This window comes from Schistocerca cancellata, chromosome 1 (assembly GCF_023864275.1).
Source record: "Schistocerca cancellata isolate TAMUIC-IGC-003103 chromosome 1, iqSchCanc2.1, whole genome shotgun sequence".
Classification (NCBI taxonomy): domain Eukaryota; kingdom Metazoa; phylum Arthropoda; class Insecta; order Orthoptera; family Acrididae; genus Schistocerca; species Schistocerca cancellata.
Window position 1 is genome coordinate 283,584,759 of NC_064626.1, and position 12,114 is coordinate 283,596,872.

Consider the following 12,114-nt stretch of genomic DNA (forward strand, 5'->3'; position numbering starts at 1 on the left):
TCACACTTGCACAACGTGTGCACTTCCTTCCGTCCACAAAATTACAAACAATTTCCAAGAGCAACTTGTACTTAGCTAAAGAACTGACGTGTACTATGAGATGCTGTTGCAGCTTGGGAGGAATACACTTTTCGTTGTTAAGATGGAATTCACTTAGAATACGTGAGATGCCAGTTATTGTAGTGTATGTAGGTACACCCAAGTTTTATTATCAAGAAGCAACAATCTCGTGCTTTGCTATTTAACTAAATTCCAGTATCTTGCTCAGTTTTCTCTGATTTACCTATTCAGTGTTTCTAAAGCAGCTAAAAAGAATTGTAAATAATGTTCATTATGGGGTTCGATATCGGAGATGACAGCAGTAATTGTTTAGTGATTTAACCCATTAGTGCACAGCATTGCATTAACACGTGATAGGACTAGACTTTTAGTAATTGTTTGGGCAGTAACGATTTTCTATAATTTTGTTATGCTTCTTTAGGGCTTGTTGGGCATCTATTCTATCTTTCCTGTTTCGCAAAACTGAGAAGTAGCCCAATGTTTTGAAAAATCTGGAGCCGAAGTTAAACATTTTTTCCACAATCTGAATCTTATCACACAATGGATGTAGAGTAACTATAACAATATATTTTTTCTGTCAGCTTCAAAAATTGTAATTATTTTCTTAATAAACCAACAATCACAAGACATAAATTTAATTAATGTTTTTTCTTAGACATATTCTAAACTTTCAGGATTACTGAAAAGTAACTCTAAGCAGTAATAAAAGGTCTTTAATAATTTTAACACTGTATTCTACTACTCTCATTGCTGTTGTAATTTTCCGTTGCTGTTATTAGTATTAATATTGTTATTATTATTATTATTATTATTGTTGTTGTTGTTGTCTTCCGTCAAGAAACTGGTTTGATGCAGTTCTCCATGCTACTCTATCATGTGCAAAATTCTACGTCTCCCAGCACGTACTGCAACGTACATGTTTCTGAGTCTGCTTAGTGTATTCATCTCGTGGTCTCCCTCTACGATTTTTACCCTCCACGCTGCCCACCAATTCTAAGTTGGCAAACCCTTGATGCCTCAGAATATGTCCTACCAACCGATCCCTTCTTCTAGTCAAGTTATGCCACAAATTTCTCTTCTCCCCAATTCGGTTCAATATCTACTCATTAGTTATATGGCCTACCCCTCTAATCTTCAGCATTCTTCTGTAGCACAACATTTCTATTCTATTCTTGTCTAAACTATTTATCGTCCATGTTTCACTTCTGACATGGCTAAACTCAACACAAATACTTTCAAAAACGACTTCCTGACATTTAGATCTAAACTCGATGTTAACAAATTTTTCTTCTTCAGAAACGCTCTCCTTGCCATTGCCAGTTTACATTTTATATCCTCTCTACTTCGACCATCACCTGTTATTTTGCTCCCCAAATTGCAAAACACATTTACTGGTTTAAGTGTCTCATTTCCTAATCTAATTCCCTCACCATCACCCGACTTAATTCAACTACATTTCATTATCCACGTTTTCCTTTTGTTGATGTTTATCTTATATCCTCCTTTCAAGACACTGTCCATTCCGTTCAACTGCTCTTCCAGGTCGTTTGCTGTCTCTGACAGTATTATAATGGCATCAGCGAACCTCAAAGTTTTTATTTCTTCTCCCTGGATTTTAATTCCCATTCTGAAATTTTCTTTTTTTCCTATATTTCTTGCTCAATATACAGATTGAATAACACCGGGGTAAGGCTACAACCCAGTCTACTCCCTTCCCAACCCCTGCTTCGCTTTCATGCCCTCGCCTCTTATAGTTGCCATCTGGTTTCTGTACAAATTGTAAATAGCTTTTCGCTCCCTGTAATTTGTCCCTGCTACCTTCAAAATTTGAAGGAGAGTCGCAGTCAACATTGGCAAAAGCTAAGTCTACAAATGCTAGAAACGTAGGTTTGCCTTTCTTTAATCTATCTTCTAAGATAAGTCGTAGGGTCGGTATCGCCTCGCGTGTTCCAATATTTCTACGGAATCCAAACTGATTTTCCCCAACTTCGGCTCCTACCAGATTTTCCATTAATCGGTAAGGAATTGGTGTTAGTATTTTGCAGCCATGATTTATTCATTTGATAGTTCGGTAATTTTCACACCTGTCAACACCAGCTTTCTTTGGGATTGGAATTACTACATTCTTCTCGAAGTCTGAGGGTGTTTCGCCTATCTCATACATCTTGTTCACCAGATGATAGAGTTTTGTCAGGGCTGACTCTCCCAACGCTAGCAGTAGTTCTAATGGAATGTTGTATACTCATGGCGCATTGTTTCGACTTAGATTTTTCAGTGCCCTGTCAAATTTTTCACGCAGTATCATATCTCCCATTTCATCTTCATGTACATGCTATCCCATTTACATAATATTGTCCTCAAGTACATCGTCCTTGTATAGACCCTCCATATACTCTTTCCACCCTTCTGCTTTCCCTTCTTTGCTTGGAACTGGGTTTTCATCTGAGCTCTTGATATTCATATAGGTGTTCCTTTTTTCTCCAAATATCTCTTTTTTCCTGTACAAAGTATATATCTTCCCCCTAGTGATACATGCTTCTACATCCTTACATTTGTCCTCTAGCCATCTCTGCTTAGCCATTTTGCACTTCTTGTTGATCTCATTTTTGAGACGTTTGTATTCATTTTTACCTGCTTCATTTACTGCATTTTTATATTTTCTTCTTTCATCAATTAAATGCAATATTTCTTCTGTTACCCAACGATTTCTACTATACCTCGTCTTTTTACCTACTTGATCCTCTGCTGCCTTTGCTATTTCATCTCTCAAAGCTACCCATTCTTCATCTACTGTATTTCCCTCCTCCATTCTTGTCAATCGTTCCCTGATGCTTTCCTGAAACTCTCCACAACCTCTGTTTCTCTCAGTTTATCCAGGTCTCATCTCCTTTATTTCCCACCTCTTTGCAGTCTCTTCAGTTTTAACCCACAGTTCATAACCAATCGATTGTGGTTGGAATCCACATCGGCCCCTGGAAATGTCTTACAATTTAAAACCTGTTTCTTAAATCTCTTTATTACCATTATATAATCTATTCGAAACCTTCCAGTATTTCCAGGCCTCTTCCATGCGTACAATCCACCCTCATGATTCTTAAACCAAGTGTCAGCTATGATTAAGTTATGCTCTGTGCAAAATTCTACCAGGCCTCTTTCTCTTTCATTTCTTGCCGCCATTCCATATTCACCTACCACGTTTCCTTCTCTTCCTTTTCCTGCTATCGAATTCCAGTCCCGCTTGACTATTAAATTTTCGTCTCCCTTCACTACCCGAATAATTTCTTTTATCTCATCATACATTTCATCAATCTCTTCGTCATCTGCGGAGCTAGTTGGCATATGAACTTGTACTACTGTGGTAGGCGTGGGCTTCTTGTATATCTGGGCCATAATAATGCGTTCACTATGCTGTTTGTAGTCGCTTACCTGCATTCTTTTTTTTATTCATTATTAAACCTACTCCTGCATTATCCCTATTTGATTTTGTATTTATAACCCTGTATTCGCCTGACCAAAAGTCTTGTTCTTCCTGCCACCGAACTTCACTAATTCCCACTATATCTAACTTTAACCTATCCACTTCCCTTTTTAAATTTTCTAACCTACCTGCCCGATTAAGGGATCTGACATTCCACGCTCCGATTCTTAGAACGCCAATTTTCTTTCTACTGATAACGACGTCCTCTTGAGTAGTCCCCGCCCGGAGATCCGAATGGGGGACTATTTTACCTCCGGAATATTTTACCCAAGAGGACGCCATCATCATTTAACCACACAGTGAAGCTGCATGCCATCGGGAAAAATTACAGTTGTAGTTTCCCCTTGCTTTCAGCCGTTCGCAGTACCTGCACAAAAGGCCGTTTTGGTTAGTGTTACAAGACCAGATCAATCATCCAGCCCCTGCAACTACTGAAAAGGCTGCTGCCCCTCTTCAGCAACCACACGTTTGTCTGGCCTCTCAACAGACACCCCTCTGTTGTGGTTGCACCTACGGTACGGCACTCAAGCCTCCCTACCAGCCGCAACGTCCATGATTCGTGGGGAGGGGCTATTGTTATTGTCATTATAAATGTAACCTCTGCTTACTTCCTTTTACAGAGATATATCTGAGATTCTTCAGCCAGGGTTAATGATTCAGGAAGCTTTTGACATGCTATTGAGAGACGGAATTATGTGTAAGATATTTTTGTGCCCGACCTGATTCAAACATCTTGAGTGATGAATATTCTAAGTCATCAGGAGGAATTCTTGACAATCTCAGTCGAAGACCATTTTTTTCTGATACTGAAGTTAGAACACATCAACGACACACATTGCCATACTTACAGGATGGGTAAACATTGAAATTACAAAATGATACAGTTCTACTTCGTCCAAAAACGGCAATGCTTACTTCAACATCACGATAACCACCAGCATAACTTGCAAAAGTTCTGAACTCGTTTTGCACTCACGGTAGTAAAACGGGTACCCTGATTGTAGGAGATTTTGAAAAGACCTCCATACAGTTCCGCGCTTCTCCTTTCGAAAGAAAAAGTTACAGCATTGCAGGTGAGTCATTTACTCTATCTCAAAAATGGCAAATTTTCGAAAAGATGTTGTGCGGGCGTATTTGGGGAGGTATGCGACGCCACGTGAAAGACCTGAACGAACATCACACTCTAGTAGTGTAACAGATAAGTTCCGTTCGGATGGAATGAAGCACCTAATTGTGCTGAATAGGATGTGTTCGATAAAATAAATATCGGTATACCAGTCCTCTATCGCACGGACACGTAAAATACCGAGGTAGAATAATTTTGTTTGTAATGGGAAACAAAGCGAGGGTTTCTATTGTCACTGGGTATCACGTGAAAGACATGATGTGCAGTAATTGTTTGAGCTTATTCCAACTACACAATGCAAAAATAAAAATTGCAGAGAGCTCCCAAAACAACAGAGAAAACGCGCCGGACACATTTGATTGATTGACTGAGCGGAGTTTAGGACTAAACAGCCAGGTCACCAGTCCCCCTGAAGACTTTTAGGAGAGACGTCCGGTACATGTATGTTTGTGTGAATGCATCTTCGATATTCCCTCATAAATCACTGTACAAAACTTTAGTCACCCAGTATTTGAGAATGAGAGCACTTAGAAGAAACTTCAGATCATAATTTCAAAACCTTTACGGAACTTTTTATCGCTGATAAACCCCACTAAATGATAAAAGACAAAACCTTTATCGCATACTACATTTTCGTTGACTTTGTAATTAATTACTTCTATACCACTAACTCTATTCAAGACACATTTTGCAAGCAGTATTCACATTAACCACTGAATCCACCAGCAAAATATCATAGTACGACTTATAGTTCAACATATATGATCTCATAAACATTCAGATTTTGCTACTAACTCTATTCGTAATACTTTACGCAGGCAGTATCCACACAAACCTCTAAATTTACATACAAAAACATATCATTGTAAGGCACATACTTCAGGAGATATGCTGTCATTGGTATGAGATGCGTGAAAAATTCCAGAATGATTCATCACGTTTGCATTTGTCACTTCTTTACAACTAACTGCAGTGGCAATACATTTCGCAGTTATTATTCTCATATGTAGGTGAATGTACTTTCAAAAATATATCGTTGCTTGACGCATAGTTCAGGAGAGATGACATCAAATTCTGAGATGAGTGAAAACCTGTGCATCATGAATGACATTTTAATTTTTTACCTCTTAACTACTAACTCTGTTCGTAATATATTTCTCACACTCTATTCACATATGCCGCTGAATGTAATTAGAAAAACATATCGCTGTACCACGCATAGTTCAGGTGAGTCGAAAACACGAAGATGGGTGAAAAACTGCAGCATTATGTACGATGTTTTGATTTATTACTTCCCTACTACTAACTCCATTCACAACACATATACCATAGTTCAGGAATTGTTATCATAAACTCATAAACATTAGGCCGAGTGAAAATGAAACTGCAGGGACCAATTCACTAAGGATAAGAGTGAAATATGTGTACAATTACGTTCGAAAAATATAACATATGTCTGACATGTGCGCACACGGGCAAAGTCACGGGTAAAAAGCTCAGGCTAAACCCATGGAACGATTTCAGCCTAATTTTTTGGCATATTAGTTACGATAGGAAAAGAAATACTTTGAGATTAAGAACCACCAGCATTCTGTTAGGGTGAGGGTGATAACGAGGACAGAGAAGGGGGAAGGAGGAAATGGACGGTGATAGGTTCAAATGGCTCTGAGCACTATGTAACTTAACTTCTGAGGTCATCAGTCCCCTAGAACTTAGAACTACTTAAACCTAACTAACCTAAGGACATCACACACATCCATGCCCGAGGCAGGATTCGAACCTGCGACCGTAGCGGTCGCGCGGTTCCAAACTGTAGCGCCTAGAACCACTCAGCCACACCGGCCGGCACAGTGATAGGTGGGTGGTGGAGATGCACGGACAGAAGGGAGGGGGAAATGGACAGAGAGGGGGAGAGGAGAAGATAATCAGAGGAAAAGGAGGAGATGGAGAGTGACAGGGAGAGAGAGAGAGAGAGAGAAAGAGAGAGAGGGAGAGAAAAATGGTTCAAATGGCTCTGAGCACTATGGGACTTAACAGCTGTGGTCATCAATCCCCTAGAACTTAGAACTACTTAAACCTAACTAACCTAAGGACATCACACACATCCATGCCCGAGGCAGGATTCGAACCTGCGACCGTAGCAGTCGCACGGTTCCGGACTGCGCGCCTAGAACCGCGAGACCACCACGGCCGGCAAAGGGAGAGAGAGACAGATTGACAAGGGGAGGCCGCCAATTGTGAAATTCAGATTCGATTCATACTGCGCATAATAAAAGCTCATGGCCAGAGGTGCAGTGTGGCAAAGCACCAAGATGCACTTCTCAGCCGTTGTCGAGAAAATCGACTGTTAAAAGAAACCGTTGCGTGGAAATACTCTCTACGATTAATGATTTTCTACAGCGTCATAGCGCAGCGGTAAACGCTGGGGTTCGTAATCCGAAGGTCGCCGGATCGAATCTCGCGCCATGCAATATTTTTTTATTATTAGTTTTTGCAATTCAAATATATATATATATATATATATATATATATATATATATATATATATATATAACTATTAATGAATTGCTTATGCATGTTGGTGAAGGCGGATCGCTCTCCAATTGTACCGCCTCCATTTTTCCGTTTGTTTAACAGGGTGTACCAAAGCTGTCCCGTCCGCACTGATTTTCGACGATGTTATAAGTTGCGCTAGGGACCGCATCTACCTTCTTTCGAAGTTAGCAGGCAACTACGCTGTTAAGGGGAGGCTCGTTTCGGCCCATTCAACATCTGTCCTTCAAGTGTAACGAGCAAGTAACGGAGTTTATATTTCATACCTGCCACAGCAAGTTTGTGTTCGTGGGGTCTCTGTTCTAATTCGAACGTTTGACTTACGCTATACGTATTCGTTTCTACGTCTTCCGTTAACTATACGTGGTTAACATTATGAAGACAATTAATAACATTTGTGAAATACAACTTTGTTTGCGGAAAACATAATGATGTTCGAAGTCGCCAGTTTTTCCACGACAAACGACTTTCAACAACTTATTATATGCATAATTGTTGTAACTGATTGCCGGGAATTTTATATATATATATATATATATATATATATATATATATATATATATATATATATATTACAAAAAACAAATACTAAAAACAAGTTGCATGGAGCGAGATTCGATCCGGCGACCTTCGGATTACGAACCCCAGCGCTTACCGCTGCACCACCACGCTGTAGAAAATATCTAATCGTAGAGAGTATTTCACCGCAACGGTTTCTTTTAACTGTCGATTTTCTCGACAACGGCTGAGAAGTGCATCTTGGTGCTTTGCCACATTACACCTCTGACCATGAGCTTTTATTATGCACAGTATGAAACGAATCTGAATTTCACAATTGGCGGCCTCCCCTTGTGAGAGAGAGAGAGAGAGGGAGGAAGAGGAGGTAAACAAAGATGGAGAGGAGGAGACGGACAGAGAGGGGTAAAGTGCTAGATGGACAGAGGGAGGAGGGAAGTAGGAGATGGACTAATACAAGATTGGAATAAATACATACCAGGACAGTGCCAGGCATTCAGCTGATTTTCATATAAATGTAAGTTCTGTTCTCAATGGTGCTTAGGCTTGCATATGTGGTGTGGTATAGTACATTAAAACTAGGGATCTGAACATTGCTTTCTCACTTTAAATGCATTCTTTTTTCAGTGTAACATATGTGTGGTAGTAATAAATGTACCAAAAAATCAAGAAAAGCTATTCCGGTAATGTGTTAAATTAAGAAGGAATATTAGTTCAAATGGTTCAAATGGCTCTGAGCACTATGCGACTGCTGAGGTCATCAGTCGCCTAGAACTTAGAACTAATTAAACCTAACTAACCTAAGGACATCACACACATCCTTGCCCGAGGCAGTATTCGAACCTGCGACAGTAGCGGTCGCTCGGTTCCAGACGGTAGCGCCTCGAATCGCACGGTCACTCCGGCCGGCAAGGAATATTAGTGGCTAACGTAGTCGAATTAGGTGACATACTCTTTTTTGTTATGGTGGTGCCCCGCGATGTCCGGTGGAGGCTGCAATTAGTCGGTGTGTTGAATGCATTACGCTTGCGTCTTGATTACAGCCCGTCTGTAAGCCCGCAGCTTCTGACAGCCTAGACGATGGAGGCTGTACCGAATCTCTAGCTTCATCTTGTAGAGCCGCAAGGCTACCTCGGTCATCCCTCTTGTTTTCCTATTTAAAGTAAGCGGCTCAGTAGCTAGCACGTTAGCCACATTCCACTGGTGTCGCGCGCCTCCAATTTATTATGTCGTCCGAGCCGTGCTGGGCCGCCCATCTATACTGATGTCGTCCCGTCTCTGCGGTGTAAATCATTCCCGAACTCAAAGCTGGCATCACAAACTCCAGATTTGTACACTGAGGGGAAAAAAAAGTCCCTAGATTAGCAAGAAGTTGTGCGATATAAACGAAAGTTGGTAGGCGTGTTTCTACGTCTGAAAGTCTAAGTCGTTTCATATTTTACGTCAGTCGCGTATAAGTGGCGACAGCAGTGCCTCGATGACGATGCAAATCAAATTTGCTTTAAATAGGCACTGTAATGGTCGTGAGCGTTAGTTAGCTTTGAGATTGGACATAGTAAGCTGATGTTAATCACGAATGCCTTTAAATCGACGAAGATGTCATTATCAAACGCTGACCGGGTTTGATCAGGATCTTGTAATAGGGCTACGAGTAATTAGATGTTCCTTCCGCGATTTAGCAGAAAGACTTCGCAGGGACGTGTCCATTTACACGACTTCTGCCAGCGGTGATGACGAGGATTTAGGGTCGCAAGAAGACCGGGCTCCCGACATCCACGTGGCTCTACCGAGACGGAAGACCATCGTGTTCGGCGTATGGATGTGGCGCATCGTGCTGCGTCTGCAGCACCAATTCGAGCGGCAGTTGACACCACAATAACATTTATTTATTAACATTACAGAGTAACCCATACACCTTCGTACCTATACTACTACAAACTAACCCAATTTCAGAATGTAAATACTTTTCTTCTCCTTTTTTTTGTATGATTAAATTGTGAATTTAAGAAAGAAACAAAAAAACCAAGAATACATAAATTACAATTACCAAAATACAGAGTGACACAGAATAACTGGAATGCTTGCATGAACAGTGGCAGCCATGGGCAAGTGGCAGCACTGCGGTTAGTGACAGTTAGCGAGTAAACAGTCCGTCATTTCAGTAATCATGCATCAGTGGAACGGACAACAGAGTGCGTTAGTCACAAATATGTTTTATAAAAACAATGATAGTTTGGTAGCGGCGCAGAGGGAGTTTTGACGTTTTTATTATGTAGGACGTCATGATGCCTTTCCGTCGAAACACGAGATAAAATGTTGGATTAATAACTTTGGATCTGCCCTCAAGAAGAAACCAACAGGACGACCAAGAAATGTGCGTTGTCCAGCGGACATCGATGATGTACGCGTGTCTGTCTTACGGAGCCCACGGCGTTCAGTTCGTAAGCAAACAGCAGTGGCTGGAATGTCCCAGGAAAGAGTTCGCAGATTTCTTCATCTTGATTTAAAATTGCATCCGTACAAACTACAGATGGTGCAACAACTGAAGGACAAGGATTACCGGTTACGATCAGGACACTGTCAACAAATGATGATAAAAATAAACAGTGACGATGAATTTCTAAACAAGTTGGGGATGTCAAATGAGGCACATTTTCATCTCACAGGTTATGTGAATAAACAGAACTACCGTTACTGGGCAAACACAACTCCTAATGACTTTCATGAGCGCCCTTTAGTAAAGTGACCGTATGGTGTGGGGTTTCATCATATGGGATTATCGGACCGTATATTTTCCCAAATGATCAGGGAAACACAACAACTGTCACTGCCAATCGTTACCTGGAGATGTCACAAACTATCGTTACACTTGCACTGAACAACTTTCCAAACGTTCAAGAAGCCTGGTTTAACAGGACGGAGGAAACATCACACACTGCACGGCAATCAATGGCATATGTGCGAGAAATGTTTGGCAACCGTGTGATCTCACGATTCGATAACATTCCGTGGCCCCCCAGATCGCCATATTTATCCGTTTGTGATTTTTTTCTTGTAGTTCTACCTCAAGAGCAAAATCTAAATGACTCAATCAGGAACCATGGATGAGTTAAAATAGAGAATTGGGGATGCAATTCACCGTATCCCAGCTGAGATGTTGCAGCGGTCAATGAGAAATGTCAGCAGCAGATTTCACGAATGTATTCGTGCAGGAGAACGCCAGCCATCTACAGGACGTCCTGTAGCGGACTTTCCACTGACCCCAAACCGTTGTCGTTTGGTACTTAAGTTGTGTCAAGCAAAAGGCCATTGGAGGATGGACCGGAGATCTGTTGTGTTTTATGATGAAACTCACTTCTGAGTCGCTGCCATGTATTGGATAGAGACAGTCGAAGTTAGCACCTGCAACCAACCTATCCGCCGCCTAGACGCTCTTGACAAGTGTTCGTAAGTTTAGTGTGTGGTCAAACGTACAGCAATACGAACTCCGGCACTGCGATTGACCGGTTCAAATGGTTCACATGGCTCTGAGCACTATGGGACTTAACATATGAGGTCATCCCCTAGAACTTAGAACCACTTAATCCTAGCTAACCTATGGACCGAGGCAGGATTCGATCCTGCGACTGTAAGGACCGCGCGGTTCCAGACTGAAGCTCCTAGAACCGCTCGGCCACCGCGCCCGGCGATTGATAGGTAATACAGTGGTCAAAATAATGTTTTTGTCGATATTGGACATAATAAGAAACAATAATTGTTCTGTCAAGTGCAGTCACAAGATAAGAAAAATAAAGCACAGAAACACATTTCCACTTAAACAAAAACAAAAGATTCCGTTGCAAACACTACTTTTCCTTCTCGGTGTTATCTTGCATAACACATTGTTTATAAACCAGCTGACCCGGATCATAATTGAAGAAGCGTTCGAATGTGATTAGGCATACTTCCTACCAAATTGTTCAGATTATCCTGCTGGATATTACCCCATTCCTTCACATCGGTGCCTTGTAAGGTCTCTTGTGAGATAGCAGCACTGCACACCGCTGTTTTAACGCGACCCAAGTTTCTCAGTGCAGTTGATATTTTGAGAATATGGGGGCCATTCCAGCCGACAGATTCTGTGCTTCACTAGGAAGGTGTTTACAAGTTTGTGACGATGGGGGCATACATTTTCGTCCAACAGCATGAATCCTGGTCCAATATATTCACCAAATCGAGCCATAATGCTTGCAAGGATCTCTCGTCATCCCATTTATTTGTCATATATACTTGTACCCCAAAATTTGATTGATCGCCTTGATAATGTCGGTGGTGTGCTATACATTTAAGGTGTAAACTTTGTCCTCGTTGCTTCCAATGTGCGGGTGGAGACTGGTATGCA